The sequence below is a fragment of the Eleutherodactylus coqui genome, chromosome 2 (assembly GCF_035609145.1).
Source record: "Eleutherodactylus coqui strain aEleCoq1 chromosome 2, aEleCoq1.hap1, whole genome shotgun sequence".
Taxonomy (NCBI): Eukaryota; Metazoa; Chordata; class Amphibia; order Anura; family Eleutherodactylidae; genus Eleutherodactylus; species Eleutherodactylus coqui.
In genome coordinates, this window is record NC_089838.1 from 251,389,634 (window position 1) to 251,407,224 (window position 17,591).

Below are 17,591 nucleotides of genomic sequence, written 5' to 3' on the forward strand. Positions count from 1 at the left end.
CACCTTTCCGCCCCTTGCTGGCTGTTTTCAATGGGGTGGGTTGGGAGCTAGTTGCTAAGCCCCCACCCTATCCCTCCCCCTCCCATTGCTGGCAGCCAACAAGGGTCGGGAGCTTAGCACACAAGCTCCTACCCCATCCCACCCTATCCCCTTGCCAAGAGCCGGCGAAGGGGAAGAAAGGGGGACGCAGTTTAGCAGAGCTAAATTGTGCGCCCGTTCATGTGACTTTCGAATGCGCTGTGGCCGTCACACAGCCGACTGAAAATCGCTACACTTGTGTGAAAGAGACGGCGAGGGGGCGGAAAGGGGGAGGCAGTTTAACATAGCTAAACTGTCTCCGCCTGCCCGACGTCATTCCGGACTTGGCATATATGTGCAGCACCCTGGCCATTTGAATGGGTGCACAAATGACAGATTTGTGCCCCGTTCACACGATTTTTGGTCACGCTGTGGCAATGACGCGGCCAACCAAGAATCGCTATGCTCATGTGAAAGAGCCCTTAGAGTGAAAATTGTGTGAAATCTGCTGTTTGTGAGGCCATTCAGGCGGCCCAGGTTTCAGAGCATGTACGCCGAGCCCAGAATGCCATTGGGTGGGAGGAGACAGTTTAGCTCTGCTAAACTGCCTCCCCCTTTTACGCCCCCTGACCACTCTTGGCAAGGGGAGGGGGCGGGAGCTAGTGTTCTAAGCTTCCACCTCCTCTTCGCTCCCTGTCAGCTGCCAGAAATGGGAGGGGGTGGGATGAGGTGGGAGCTTAGCAACTAGCTCCCGCTCCATCCCGCCCCCTCCAATTGCAAACAGCCGGCAAGGGGCGGAAAGGAGGAGAGAAGGGGTGGGCATGCTTGTAAACTCCCTCCCACCTCCCCTCTCCGGCAGCTACCGGACGTATTCTGGCCAGAAGATCATTCTTGAACTATCTTTCCTGGCTGGTGTAAAAGTGCTGGCCAAATGTGCCACGTTGGCCAGTTGGGAGCTTTTACACTGCAAGAATATGACCATCTGAACTGATGCATGGTAAATTAATGCATGAGATGGGCAGCGCCTCATGTGAATGAAGTCTCATACATACTTATACCCACAGTTCCCCATTATCAGCTGTCAAACCCACCACTGAATGCATTGAGTAGACTACATAGGTGTATGCTAAGTAGTCATCCAATTCTATACATACAATGGACAGACTATTTAGTGTGCCCCTCCATGCAATTAATGGCAAGTTTTGTGCACCAACAGCAAGGGAATGGTGGGGAAGGTAAATATGAAACACATTCTTGAACTCAGCAGGTCACCTACTTTGAGCCATTAAACTTAGCTCATAGGGTTCAAAGTAGCTGACAGGTTCTCTTTAAATGGATAAACTTTGAAGATACAGTTTTAGGGATTGTAAGATTCAGCACTGCAGAAGAGTATTTTCTGATGTGTTCACTATAGCACCACGTGTGACCCAGCAGGCGTTTGACCTCTGGCGCTGTACGTTGGCCTTACCTTGTATCACTGTTTAGCACAGCTTGAGGTTTAATACAAAGTGAGTGAATAAAGCAGGTGTATGTGTGCCCTAGTTATGAATATCTCATAGGCAATGTATATTCAGTATCACACAAGAAGGCCAGAAGTTTAGCTGCATGTATATCAAGCTAATAGTGCAAAGTGTAATCTGCTAATTATGCTTCTTATAGATCAGTTCTGCCCCACTGGAGAGACTGTATAGTGATCAGCAAATAACAGGTGATTATCCTCTTAACTATTTTAATATCTACCTAGTCAACATACGGAAACTGAACATTGTCTGAGCCTCTGTGCAGGGATGACATATTGAGGATGAGCTATGTCTTGTTTACATATCACTTTTACCTCTATGCATTTAAAGAGTAAATGTCGGCATAAATGTCAGGGTTTGTGTAGAAACTGACAAAGGAATACATTTATTCCCTTTCATAACAGCTTGTGATGAGGGCATACTCGCATTTAGATAAGTATGCATGTAAATGCACAAGACTAGGATCAATCACTGCACACCAGAAATGTGGCGCACAGTACACACAGTACTTCTGCCATGTTTAATACAGCTTGCTTGCTATTTTTTTTTTATTAAAGGAGTAGTCTGATCATATACATAGGAGACATTAAAAATGTCTGACAGAGAGGTGTCCCACAGACTGTAATAGAGAGTACGGTGCATGTTAGGCATTGGCTGTCCTAGCTACTTGTCACGGCCTTTTGGTTGCAACAATGTCGTGGCATGGTGGTCTCAACACAGGCTAAGACCTGTTGTCTTGTTAAGCAGGTCAAGGGTTAATGCACCATATGCAGGGTCTGCTGGTGCTGTCGGCGTTTGCTGCATTGTTGCATGCTGGATTAGCCATGCCTGGGAGTAGGTTTGGTTTTCTATTCATTCTGCTGTTGTTTCAGGTGCAGAGTGGCTATATATTCTCACCCCTCCTGGTAAGCAGTGCTGCTTATTCTATTCCATGGAGAACTTTAAGTTGGGAGCTCTGGGTGTTTTTCTACTTGCAGATAAGTTGCTGCGGGTTCTTTTTCAGTTGTATTGTTGCTTTTCATTTCTGTTTTTGTTTTGCATGTTGGTTCATCTCTTCAAGGGTTCTTATAGGGACAATCAGAGCCCAGAAAGAAGATCGTGGAGCCGCCTTTTATTGAGGCGATGACCCTGCTTTAGGCAGGGACCGATCACTTCCCTGCTAGGTTAGGGCCAGGCTTCCTTCCCCCTCCCTGGAGTGGTGCTACTGTTCCGCATAGTGTGGTGCGTGGCTTTTTCCAACTGTGTGTACGTTCCCTGTTGCCGTGCTGAGTGTAGTACTAGTGTGTCACATGGGCTTTACATCTGGGCTATGTATTTCAGTTGTGGTGCGCACTGCTCTTCGGTGTATAAGTCTATCTACTAAAGTAGTCGTATACATCACCCTGCGTCTGTGCTGAGCGTGGTGCTTGTGAGCCACATGGACGTGACATTACTTCTCTGAATTTCCAAGCTAGGTTCAAGGACCCAGCATTCTCTAGATAGTTGGGACTTCAACATATGAGACATTTATGACAAACCTTACAAATATTTTAAATGTCTGCGGTTGCACCTGTCACCATTGCAAATGTCTGTTTCAGTAAATAATTCTATTCTCCATAATACAAGATTTTTTTCAGGAAACCTTTTTTCAGAACTCTGCATTGTGCTGCTCCTAGACGCAGGCAGAATAAGTGTACTATGGGCTCTGAACTGTATGAAGATTTTGGGCCCCCAGTCTTAAAATCACCTGAAGCTTTACCAGAACCAAGCATACTAAATAGATGCAGTAATAGAACCAAGGTATCTGAATAGATACAGTAACAGAGCCATGCTTACTACATAGATAGGGTACCAAAACCAAGTTTAATACATAGGTATCACATTTGAACCAAACTTACTACATACATATGGTAATAGAACCAAGCTTTCTGCATGTATACATAACAGAATCAAACTTACAACATAGATACGATGCCAGAACCTAACTTATTAAATATATGTATTACCAGAACTAGGTTTACTGCATAGATGCGATAATAGAACCAAGCTTGATGCATAGATATGTTAATAAGGCCAAGCTAACTGAATAAATATGATTCCAGAGACAAACTTAAGACATAGATATGGTACAACAACCAAGTTTACTGTTAAGATATGATACCAGAACCAAGTTTACTGCATAGATACAGTACCAGAACCAAGCTTACTACAACAGATGAGCGAACCGAACCTGTAGAACCTGCATTTGGGTTTAAACCTTACAAAACATTTAGGCCGGCTACACACGAGCGTGACGGGCTCCGCCGCGGAATATTCCGCGGTGAAGCCCGTCACGGCGCCCTCCAGAGACCCCATACTTACCAGCGGAAGATAGCGTAAAGACACTTCCCCGCCCACCGCCGCCGCGTCATGTGACACGCCCACCGCGTCACATGACACGGCCGGCCATGTCACGTGACGCGCCGGCCGCGTCATATGACGCGGCGGCGGTAGGCAGGAAAGCGTTTTCACGCTATCTTCCGCTGTGTTACAGCGGGAGATAGCGTGAACGGACGGATTCCATTGACTGCAATGGAAGCCGTCAGAGCGTACACTCGCGGCAAATAGAGCATGCCGCGGGTGAGGACGGGAGATTTCACGGTGCGGAATTCCGCGGTGGAATTCCGCACCGTGAGCGTTGTGCTATTAGGTTCAATAGAACCTAATAGCAGCGGATTTTCGCCGCGAATTACGCGGCGTAAATCCGTTCGTGGGAAGGAGGCCTAAGTTCAGCAAGAGCCCGAACCTTAGGCAGTTTGTTTCTAGTTAACTGTAATTTTGTAAAAACCTCTAAAACTAGTATTAAACAGCAGTAATGGTTCTTCAATGGATGTAGCTCAGTGATTAACTGAGCCATGCAATGCTGGGGAAAACGTCATACAGATGTCGTCTTTGGTCAGATTTGAACCCTAGGACGCCATCACTGCAAGGCAACGGTGCTAACCACTAAACTACCATGATCCTTCCTCCTTCTCCAGAGAAGAAAAAGAAGAAGAAGAATCAGAAAGCAAACCAAACATAAAACTCTATGCAGATGTGGTCAGATTTCAACCTAGGACCCCAGTACTGCAAAGCAGCAGTGCTTAAAGCTGAGATACATCCATTGAAGAAAGACGACCACCTTAATGTCATAGATTTGGTACTAGAAGCAAGGATATCCACTACCAGCCTAAAAAAAACTGATCCATCAAAACAGCATATAGTAAACAGTTGTGTCCATCCTTTTTTTAGTGTATGTGAAAAATTTAAAAACTTAGGAGGAAATTTACTTAGTCCAGCATTTCTTGTGCCAGACTTAGTATGATTTCCCCCAACACATGATGCGCCGAGTATATGAGAAGGTGCAGGCCTCTTCATGTATTCAGGACATCCCTGGCACCTTTGTATGCCGACCAGGCAAGCTTGTATGGCATAATTTAAGTTTGTGGCATAAATTATACATTAATCTGATGGTCCAGGGTGGCCACAACGCTCCCAGAAAGGTCGGCTCACCTTTTCGACAGCAGTATTCTGGCATAGATTAGTTAGTAAATGTCTCCCAAAGTGTGAATCTGGCCTTAAGGCTCTTTTACATGGGCATAAATATTGGTTTGCCTGGTCACTGATCTGTGTGACTATGCTTGTGATAAGCCAATAACTGAGCGACCGTTCATTTATAGATTGATCAGATCATTCATGCAGCCATAAAAATGCTCTCTCATCAGCAGCTCATTCCTCACATGGAAACAAATGCAATCTGTATGGGGATGATTGGTCATATTTATTAATATCATCCTCATATGGTACAGAGTGTTAAGGCAGCAGAACTGCAGTCCTAAGCTCTTACTCATGACCTGACGGTTGCAAGTTCAGGTAGGTGGGCCAAGGTTGACTCAGCTTTCCATCCTTCTGAGGATGAGCTTGCTGGGGGGTAATAAAGTACTTGAAAGAGCTGCGGAATAAGTTGGTGCCATACAAATAATAAGATTTATTTATTTTTATCCCTATACGAGCAATCCTCTGCTTTAGTAACAGGCGCTGAATGACCCACTATATAGTTGGTGCTCGTTAAAATGAGCAGTCAGTTTGTATAGAAGGGCTCTATGTTGGTGATGTAGTAAATATGCCCCTAACATTTAATTACATTTTTGCATACACACAACTATTGTCTACAAGCATACATACAGATGCAGCAATGTTTAACATGTCCATTAACACTTTATTAGTTTCATTTGTGTGTAAATGAGCCTCCAGGAGCTGTTTGCAGTGCCTAGCAGGTGGTCTGAGCTCTGCAATCAGCTCCATTGTTTTCGCACAGCTGCTAAAAGAATACAATATAATCTCCAGCTCCCATGGAGATAACAGCGTTTGGTCTGAACCATGGATTTTAAACTCACCTAAAAATCCTCACTCAGATGAAAAGTGCATGATGGTAGCGTTTACAGGCAACAATTATCGCTCATTTGCGGTCGTTTGAACGAATTTTGAGCGATAATTGTTGCCTGTAAATGGGCCTTTAACGTGTTAAGATAACTTTCTGTGCCCAAGTTTGTTTATTCTTTTAATTAATTTACAATGCAGTTTTGTTGTGTTATGATAAGAGAACACTAGCTTTTTAATGGGTTAAGGTAGATAAGGGTAGAAGTGACTGAGAAGGGCTGAACAATTACTATTTAAACTGAACGATTAATGAACAAGTTAACAATGATTTTTATGCCTACATAAAGTGAACAATAAACGAAAAGCGAGTGATTTATCATTCGTCATTCGATCGTTGGTTGCATTCATTTACGCCCGTTTGAATGTCTTTTTTGAACCTGTCATCCCGTGTAAAAGGGCCTTAATTTTCTGCTACAAGTTTTCAAAGACAAGTTAAAATCTGCTGCCTCAACAAAACGAAAAACAAAAAAATGCACTGGCACAAAACTTTCGATTGACCTATAGCTGACTTCTTTTCCTAAAAATGCTGTACATGAAACCGGCCTCAGTTTAGTTTTACACCTACTGTAGTCTTTTATTGAAGAAATGCTACATTTTTCAGTGTTTTTAGACTGTACTGCAACATGGATGGAACTCAGACGTCAAAAAAACACATCAATTTAATTTTTTTTTTCACATGAGCGATTTTTTTATTAGGGACCAATGGTCTGAAATCGAAGAATCACATCATGTCCTATTTTTGGGTGATTCTGGTTCAAGAATTATGTACTATTTTTTTGAAAAAATTGTATCACACTCACATGCCATGTGATTTGCAAGAAAGTACGATGCGATTTTTAAGTTTTTAACCATTAGAAGCACATGGGATTTTCCCTGACCTATACCACAGTCACTCACTTGAATATGGCCTAAGGGTTCTTTCACATGGGCGTAGGAGTTTTTACGTGCACCCGCCGGCGGCATAAAAATGCTTGAACGGGTTCACAAATATGCCGTTTGTGCACCTGTTCAGACGGACTGTGCACGGTGCATATATGCTGAGCCTGGATTACCATCAGGCAGAGGGAGAAAGTTTAGCTCTGAAAACTGCCTTCCCCCTTTCTGCCCCCTCGCCGGATCTCGGCAAGGGAAGGGGGCGGGACAGGGCGGGAGCTAGTGTGCTAAGCTCCAGTCCCCTCTCCCTTGTCGGCTGCCAGCAATAGAAGGGAGCGGGACAGGGCGGGGAGCTTAGCAACTAGCTCCTGCCCCGTCTGGCCCTCTCCCATTGCAAACAGCCGGCAAAGGGCAGAGAGAAGGAGGGAAGGAGCAGGGAGCTTAGCAGACATGCTGCTAAACTCCCTCCCACCTCCCTTTTCCAGCAGCTCTCATAGGCTCCCATAGGACTCTATGGGTCCGGCAGCCATATCTTTTCTGGCTGGTGTTAAAACGGCCGACTGAAATACGCACCATATGCGCTATCTTTTCCGGCCGCCATTTTTTACTCGCCCGAGAATTGGCATTCTGAACTGATTCACTTAAACCCAATCGCGTATATCGGCCATGAAAGCGAGGACGATATATGCTCATGTGAATAAGCCCTGACAGAGTAGTGTTTTTTCTGGCAACAAATAGGTTGCATCCAGATGCTTGCTCTGGGTGATTAATAAAATAGTTAAGGCCCCACAAAATCTGGGGATTTATCATGCTGAAACTGGCATAAAATGTGCACAGAATTGGCATACCATCCTCACTTGCACAAAAAACCCCTATCTTTTAAAAGTGGGTGTGGCTTGTCGGAAGGGCGCATGATTCCCTTACGAAGAATCATAGTAGGACTGGTGTTTCAAACACTGGTCTTAATCAATTGTTGTATTTTTTGTAGTCCCTTTTTTCTTTTGCTGTTTTTTTTCTAGGTCTGTTGTATTTTTTTCCAAACTACAGTAAGCCTAATGTATGCAATTTTTTTCAGGAGTTCTCCACAGGCGTTTCTATGTGAAGAGATACACCACAGAAAAAAAACATCCGTACATAAAAAATGCTAATAAAAACGGTAGTTAAAAAAGGCAGGTATGATACAAAAAAAGCGCTTGCAATTTCTCTTGCTTCTTTTCTTCTCACCAAAAAACACTAGAAAAATGATTGTCTGTGTTAATTCCAATACACAATATGTTGTCGTAGCTTTTTGCGCGCATGAAAATCATGCCTGCAAACCGTGATGAAGCAAAGCAATTGATGTCAATGGTTCCATTCTCATGAACATGTTTCTTGTGCACGATTCCTACCTGCGAGAAAAATAGTCCTTCCCTATTTTTCTTGCATGTAGTTTGTATACATTCAAGAAAAGATGAGTCCTGCCTAGAGTTGAGTGAGCATACTCGCTAAGGGCAATTGCTCGATCGAGCATTGCCCTTAGTGAGTACCTGCCCGCTCGGGAGCAAAGATTCGGCTGCCGGCGGCGGGCGGGGAGCGGCTGGGGAGAGCGGGGAGATATGGATGGGAGATCTCTCCCTCTCTCCTCCTCGCTCCCCCCTGCTCATGGCTGCAACTCACCTGTCACCCGCCGCCGGCAGCCGAATCTTTTCTTCCGAGCGGGGAGATACTCGCTAAGGACAATGCTCAATCGAGTAATTGTCCTTAGCGAGTATGCTCGCTCATCTCTAGTCCTGCCCTATCTTTTGGGGTTTTTGAGCCCTTATTGTACCTCAATGGTGTCCGTCAGGCATATGCTGCGTCCAACATGCAGCAGACTAGCCACACTGCACATGTGAACATAATGTTTGTTAGCAATCAAAATGTGAATTGTGCTGCGGCTGATGTGTTTGTATCACATAGGATTACCGATCATCAGGCTTATGTATATTAGTCCAACAATCTATAAAATGTGATAATCCAGCACACGTTTAGCGCTGAAGTTGTTGAATTTTTGAATTTGTACTGCATCTAATTAATGGCAATTTAAACTATTTTCTATAAATTGATTGTGACTTGGGATTGTGAGCTTTCCAGTCTCTTGGGATTTTACCAGTTGTGTGTGTTGTTGGCTGGTGTAAATAGTCATTTTATTTCCTTCCGCAACAATAGTGGTGATTTAACACTGTTTAGCCGCCACACACCACGTTAAGTGTATCAGACTGTACAGCTGCAGTGCTGAATGGGGCTCATGAGGACCCCTAATTGACAACAGCTGCACAGTATAAAGCAAAGTTGATGTGTTTTATGCTTTGTAATCGATTTTCACATCTTTAACAGGCTTTATCTATACTGAGAAAAGGAAAGCTGGCCGTATTGGTCATGAGGTCACATTACAGATGTACATTATAGTTTTCTTCTCATTGAAAAGCTGAAAAATCCATTGCAGCTTTGACAAGCTCCAGCAGTAGAATACAATGTAAAAAGGTAAAGAAAGCTTTTTTTATGTAAGCTTCTCTTTATCCAGGTGCACAGGACGCTGGAAGTTATTGCTAATGAATTGTAGTTGCTATGAATAGTGTTTTGTGTGAAATGCTGCCCCTTCCATTATAGGATCATACAATCATAGAGTTGGAAGGAGCCTCCAGGGTCATCGGGTCAAACTCCCTGCTCAGTGCAGGATTCACTAAATCATCCCAGACAGATGTTTGTCCAGCCTCTGTTTGAACACTTCCATTGAAGGAGAACTCACCACCTCCAGTGGTAACCTGTTCCACTCATTGATCACACTCACTGTCAGAAAGTTTTTTTCTAATATCTAGTGTCTCCTCCCTTTGAGTTGTGTCCCATTGCTTCTAGTCTTTCCTTGTGCAAATGAGAATAGGGCTGATCCCTCTGCACTGTGACAGCCCTTCAGATGTTTGTAGACAGCTATTAAAGGGGTTGTCCGGCCATAAACATTAGGTCTCATTACTTCTGTTTGCCAATTTCCATGCACTTTGTAATATACATTGTGCATGGAAAATGAAGCAAACAGAAGTTTTGGACTTACCTGAAGGGATGCCCCCCCCCCTGTGTTGCTCCTCCGTCGTCCCTGGTTACCACAAGAATCTTCTCTTCTTGTCGGGCCGCAGCAGCTCTTGTCGGCGCGGGAACGAGCCCCTTCTCATCCGCGCATGCGCAGTTCTTCTCTCTGCAGCCGGGACCGATATACGATCTTCTTGTGTGCAAGGGGGGGAGGATGGAAGAGCCTCAGAGCAGGAACTGAGCTCCCGCCCCCTCTCTGCCTCCTTTCCGCCCCTCTGCACTATTTTCAATGAGGAGAGGCGGGACGGGGGCGGGGCTAAGGTCCGAGAATTAGCCCCGCCCCGTCTCTGCTCTCCCCATTGCAAATAGTGCAGAGGGGCGGAGAGGAGGCAGAGAGGGGGCGGGAGCTCAGTTCCTGCTCTGAGGCTCTTCCATCCTCCCCCCCCCCCTGCACACAAGAAGATCGTATATCGGTCCCGGCTGCAGAGAGAGGAACTGCGCATGCGCGGATGAGAAGGGGCTCGTTCCCGCGCCGACAAGAGCTGGGCCGACAAGAAGAGAAGATTCTTGTGGTAACCAGGGACGACGGAGGAGCAACACAGGGGGGGGGCATCCCTTCAGGTAAGTCCAAAACTTCTGTTTGCTTCATTTTCCATGCACAATGTATATTACAAAGTGCATGGAAATTGGCAAACAGAAGTAATGAGACCTAATGTTTATGGCCGGACAACCCCTTTAAGTCTCCTCTCAGCCTTCTTTTTTGCAAGCTAAACATTCTCAGATTCTTTAACCGTTCCTCATAGGACATGATTTGCAGACCGCTCACTATTCTGGTGGCTCTTCTCTAAACTTGCTCTGGTTTGTTGATGTCTTTTTTAAATTGGGTTGCCCAGAACTGGACACAGTATTCCAGATGAGGTCTGACCAAGGAAAAGTAGAGGGGCTAATTACCTCACATAATCTAGACTCTGTGCTTCGTTTAATACATTCTAGAACAGTATTTGTCTTTTTTGTTGCTGCATCACACTGTTGACTCATGTTCACCTGTGATCTGTTAGTATACCCAATTCTCTTTTACATGTGCTTCTTAGCCCAATTCCTCCCATTCTGTATGTGCTTTTTTCATTTTTCTTACCCAGATGTTGGTCTTTGCATTTCTCCCTGTTAAATACCATTCTATTAGTCACCACCCACTGTTCAAGCTTGTCTAGATCTTTTTGAATCCTCTCTCTCTCTTCTCTAGTGTTAGCCACCTCTCCTAGCTTTTTGTCATCAGCAAATTTGATTAGTTTCCCCTCGATTCACTCATCTATATCATTTATAAAAATCTTGAACAACACTAGGCCCAGGACAGAGCCTTGTGGTACCCCACTTGATACATTCTTCCACTTGGATGTGCAGCCATTTATGACCAGTCTTTGAATACGATCACTCAGCCAGTTGTGAATTCACCTAACTGTTGCCTTGTCAATCCCATATTTGGTCATTTTTTCAAAAAGGATAGTAAGAGATACTTTGTCAAATGCTTTACTAAAGTCAAGATATGCAATATATTTTTCCTAACATGTATTACTAGGAATGGGTGGTGTTCTGTAGGACTGAAGAGTCTTGATAGCTTATCAGACACATCTTTTATTTCTGCACCTGGAAGACAGCACACCTCTCATGCGGTGTCAGGACTGCAGACAGCGGCCTCTGTTCCTCTCAATAGAGAATCCCCCACAACCACCACTTTCCTTTTCTTCTTCACAACAGCACTTCTTTTTCTCCATCTCAGAGGATTCTGAGTGCTTACTAGACTTATTGATATGACTTATTAAATAAGCCCTAGATGCTAGAAAAAAAAAAACATCACCTAGAAGCGGTGTGCGGCTCTGGCACATCTTCTTCCCCTGTCCGCGGCACTGTTCTTCATTTTCTTCTGGCTGGGGATTGAAAAGTCCCCACCTCCTGGAAGCGCTGCCTTTGATTGGCTGAGTGCTTTGACAAATCACAGCTTCTATTTCAAGCCCCCCCCCCCCCCCCCCCCCCCGCAAAAAATAATCACTGCGGGAGTTCCCTTCATCCCACATTGCTTTCAATGGGGCAACATCAGCGCCGGCCCCATTGAAAACAATGGGATCGCACTTAGCTGTGGCAGAGGATTGCGATCTTCTCCCTATGTTTTCTATGGGGCCGGCGGTGCTGCCTCCGGCCCCATTGACAACAAGGTGAAACCCCTTGATTTGACAGCATCCAGGGGTTTCACATCCAAGGAATCCCCTGCTGTAGCTATCACTGCCGCAGCAGGGGATAGAGATGGCACCACACTTTTATGTGCTATGTGACCACACAACAAGTGCGAATAAAAAATGCATCTGAATCTTCGGTCACGTGTTTTTTTTATACATGCGTTCTGCGTTTTTTTCGCATCTATAAATATGAGAAAAAACGCTTGTCTGACTGAGCCCTAAATAGGGAGTCATTTACCTTCATACAGTAAATCTTCCCCATCGACTCAGTTGGTTTACTGCATATTTATATAATATAATTTTATGATATTCTAAAACTAGCACAATGCCCTTCAATAAATGTTATCGACTTTACGCTAGCTTTTGAATTGTTTCTCTGGCATCAGTCTTTACAAATGTGGGAAACCCTGTCAAAACTGGAATATTTTTACATTTTCCTCCAGGTCCATTATCTGGTCCTTTTTTTCTGCTTTTGTATGAATCACTTAACAAGTGACGAAAATCCCAATGTTAGTTAAAGCCTAGACGTGTTGCAATTACGCGTTCAACCTTTGTAATGTCCTGCAAGTCTCTATTATTTTGATGGTTACTGCCAGTACAAAGCTATTCTTTTATTCTCTAGGTCCCTTTTAAGCTATGCACAGAATCAACAGGTAATAGTCAGGCAAAGGCTCAACACAGCTTTTACAGCGTTTCATTATTCTTTATGTGTTCTTTTTAGATGTTGCAGAGATGATAATAGCAGTATAGGGTAACCTACCTCATGTCGCATTGGCTTTTTCCAGACCTATGGTTGCTCAGCAACAACTTTTTTGAGTATATAATTGGAACTTATTGCCTTTTCAAATGATAGATGTTCACAGACTGTTGAACAGACTACTACTAGCAGTGAATCCATAAATTCTGTACAGTGGGCTGTAACCTCAATTGGTGTATTAAGATCAGTAATCTATAGATTTTATTTAGACTCTGTTTTTCAGAAATGGTAAATGTGGGATCAAGTCTTTACTCTGTGTTTTTATTACAGAAGATACGTTACATTTCATATGACAAATCAAAAACTCTTTGCCAGTTGCCATTTTTGACATTGCGCCTAATTGTACAAATCCGAGATTGGTATAATGCAATGGCTTTCTCTGCACCTGCTAGAATATCTATCACATGGGAGATAGCATTCCTTTATGAATTGAAACTAAATTGTCATGAAAGATAGAAGTTCTTTAAAGCAGGCAGGTAGCAGGGGTTCCTAAGATAATGTGAATGTAAGGAGATATATCTTTATGACAAGGATTCACATTGGCTAGCTTTAATGTAGTGCAGATTGCTGCTGTACAAATGTACCCCTGTTCATATGGCATCCCATTGATAAGGCATGCCATCATTTTTGTTTTCTGTCAGATTCATGGAGGTATAATATGGCCATGTGCATGTTAAAGGGAAAGCTGGGTGGAGATTGGCCCCTTGGGGAAGTTGGCCACCACTGAGTTCTCTGGGTTCAAACTCACAGGAACCTTTAGTAGCAGGGTAAGACTTTGTTCAACCCATGGCTCTGATGATGACACTATTCTCGTTGGCTCGACTCTGGACGTTGTGGGCTCTATCACACGCGTACACCATGAAGCTGATATAGAACTTGTAGAATATGCATTTTTGGTGGTTTTTATGGCCCTGTACTAAAACATTAAGTGCTCTAACTCTTAGGTTGCCAAACTGCATTATGCTATGTCTCTAGCAAGTTGCTGCCACTGATCTCCTGTTTTTAATGTGTTATTCACAGAAAAAGCCAAAAATACAATACCTGAAGGTCTGCAAAGCAGACACGGTCGCCATAGGCACGATCGCCACAAGGCAGGCACAATCACCACCGGCACAATCGCCGTAGGGCAGGCGCAATGGCCGTAAGCCCTGAAGATATGCAGTCAGCCAGACAATGTGGAGGAGCAGCTTGTTCCTGGCATGCTAATATGCAGTCACCCACTCAACCCAGACCAGATTGAGGAGGAGTGACTGCATATACTAATAGTTATATCAGCCAGGGTTGATATCCTGTATGGTGGGTCACCACCCATCTATGGCTGACATCTTTGGTATCGTTCACATGTGCAGGCTATTAGTATACGCAGTCACTCCTCCCCAATCTGGGCTTGGTTGAGTGGGTGACTGCATATTAGCCTGCCAGGAACAAGCTGCTCCTCCACATTATTGTCTGGCTGACTGCATATCTGCAGGGCTTATGGCCATTGTGCCTGCCCTACGGCGATTGTGCCGGTGGTGATTGTGCCTGCCTTATTGCGATCGTGCCTATGGCGACTGTGTCTTCTTTGCAGACATTCAGGTATTGTATTTTTGGCTTTTTCTGTGAATAATGTGTTTGTTTTTTGTTTTTTTTCCCTCACCTCTGTGATTTTATGTAATTTATCGTGAGTTAGCGTAGGTACTGACGGAAGCGGTGTGGCCTCGGCGCGGCCCGTCAGCCTATGCGTTTTGGCCAAAATGCAGTACCAACACCCGCATTTTATTAGTATGCATTAGTACTTTTGTATGTAGTTTGCTAGTTGGTGGGGGAGCCCAAGATGTCAGCCAGTGTGGCCCACTTTAGAGATACAGGGCAACCCGCTGTTATATCAGCCAGGGTTGATATCCTGTATGGTGGGTCACCACCCATCTATGGCTGACATCTTTGGTATCGTTCACATGTGCAGGCTATTAGTATATGCAGTCACTCCTCCCCAATCTGGGCTGGGTTGAGTGGGTGACTGCATATTAGCCTGCCAGGAACAAGCTGCTCCTCCACTTTATTGTCTGGCTGACTGCATATCTTCAGGGCTTACGGCCATTGCGACTGCCCTACGGCGATTGTGCCGGTGGTGATTGTGCCTGCCTTATGGCGATCGTGCCTATGGCGACCGTGTCTGCTTTGCAGACATTGAGGTATTGTATTTTTGGCTTTTTCTGTGAATAATGTGTTTTGTTTTTTTTCCCTCACCTCTGTGATTTCCTGTTTTTAATGTGCAACACAGTGATTCAGTAATTATGGTCTTGGGGTGCTTTAACTTAATCAAAGGCATAGTTTGAAACTTTTAGGCCCCAATACAACACAGCTTCCCAACTATAATACTTAATTTATTGATTGGTCGCCTCATGTGGGTAAGAAAGACCTTATGGGGTCCCGAAGACTTTATTAACTGGGTGCAACCACTCCCTCTGCACCCACTACAGCTACACCCCTGGACATAATTTATTATAGTAAGGGAACTTGACTTAAGACCCTTGGGAAACAGTGCTTTAACGGACCAAGAGTCTGTAGCAATCCTCTTACCATAAACTGCTCTAATGCTTGAAACTTCAGTCTGCAGCTACTTAAGAGGTCCTACCCTTGCATTGTGTGCCACCCTGGGACCAGGACAAGACATCTTTACTGTCATTTTATTGGCATATGTTTTCTGAAAAAATTTAAATTGTTTTGAACTTGGGCTGTGTAAGCTATTGTAAAGGTGCCAATCTTTGCAATTTTTTGACTTCAGCAGGGTGTTAAATGTACAAAAAGACATACCGTATATACCGGCGTATAAGGCGACGGGGCGTATAAGACGACCCCCCAACTGTCACCTTATACGCCGGTATACAGTGGAGAAAAAAAAAAAATTCATTACTCACCTCCCACGGCGTTCTGTCGCGCTCCGGCAGGATGTCGCTCGCTCCGGCAGGCTGTCGCTCGCTCCTCGTCCCCTGCGCAGCATAGCTTTCTGAATGCGGGGCTTGAAATCCCCGCTTCCAGAAAGCTAATACACACGCCGGCAGCCATGACATCATTGAATGGCTGTGATTGGCTAAAGCACACGTGGCTTCAGCCAATCACACTATTCAATGACATCATTGAATGGGTGTGATTGCTAACACGTGCGCCTTCAGCCAATCACAGCCATTCAATGATGTCATTGAATAGTGTGATTGGCTGAAGCCACGTGTGCTTTAGCCAATCACAGCCATTCAATGATGTCATGGCTGCCGGCGTGTGTATTAGCTTTCTGGAAGCGGGGATTTCAAGCCCCGCATTCAGAAAGCTATGCTGCTCCGGGGACGAGGAGCGAGCGACAGCCTGCCGGAGCGAGCGACATCCTGCCGGAGCGCGACAGAACGCCTTGGGAGGTGAGTAATGAATTTTTTTTTTTTTACACTTTTTTTTTTTTTGTATTACCGGCGCATAAGACGACCCCCGACTGCAGAGCAGATTTTTCGGGGTTCAAAAGTCGTCTTATACACCGGTATATACGGTACACTGCAAGAACAACCCCTGCTCTGGTGGGCACAGCTAGTCCATTCCTTCCATGGACTGCCATTTAGTTGAAGAATTGACATGCAATGCTACATTTCCTGAGCAACAACTGAAATGAATGGCCAGATACAGCTTTCCCCAGTGATTACAGCTGATTGCATTGGGGTAAGAAAAGGCAGACCTGGGGCAACCAATTGATTACAGTGCCAGCTTGTTTCCCTTTAGTATCCTCTTAGCTGATCGTTTTTAAGCAAGAAAGAGTTCTACAAAGTGACATTGTGTCTGGATGCCAATTTGTAAACTGCAGAGGATACAGCTGTCACTTCACCCTTCTCTCTCATTGTAGTAGGTCACCTAGCTGGGCACATCATACAACAAGAATTTGCCAGTTTGAATCATTCTCCCATAAAAGAATAATTTACATTTTTGTGCTAATTGTAATTTATATTATAGAGTGGTTTTGACTGTTCTCAAATAATGAAAATAAAACTGCATTATTTTTCCTGAAATTCATCTTTTCGCTATATTATAAACGGCTGTTATATTCAGTCTGCTTCCTGGCCCCAACTTTATTTAAAGAGGTACTTTTTTATCACTAATCCCCAGGAAAAGTCTTCAATGGTTGATTGGCTGGGACACAAACCAATCAGCTATTCGGGAGCCCGCTGTCACCAGTAGAACATAGGGTACAGAGAAGAGGCAGATAGCTCTGACCCCTGCGTAGTGGCTGGCACCAGTAATTACAGGCACAGCTCTCAGATTTTAATAGGAGCTGCAATTGCAATTGCCAGCGCCAGCCACTACACAGGGGTCTGCAAATGCTCCGTACTTCTGTGTGTTTGCATGTGAAAGTGGGTATCTGAACAGCTGATTAGGCAGAGTCCTGAGTGGCAGACCCCAGACAATCAACTATTGATGACCTATCCTGAAAATAAATGATAAATAAAAACCCCTTTAAGGTGGACTTATCTTAACCTTTCTCTTGGCATCAACAATGCGTTATGTACTTTAACTAACTGTAACAAGGAAAATTGCAGCCTTTACTAATGCTATATTTCATTGTCTGTTTTCCAATACTTGATTGACAAACATAATTATATATTATCAGTAGAGAAACACGTTACAATGGAGTCATAATGTAAAAATTGTATCTATAACTTTGATATGATTTTCCACTTTAATGCCAAATAGCAA

General features: G+C 44.3%; 1 protein-coding gene across 1 annotated transcript in view; it reads right to left on the minus strand.

Moving 5' to 3' along the window:
- Positions 1–17,591, minus strand: part of AGBL1 (AGBL carboxypeptidase 1) — a 602,072-nt gene that overhangs the window by 378,292 nt on the left and 206,189 nt on the right. The gene's annotated exons all lie outside the window — the stretch shown is intronic.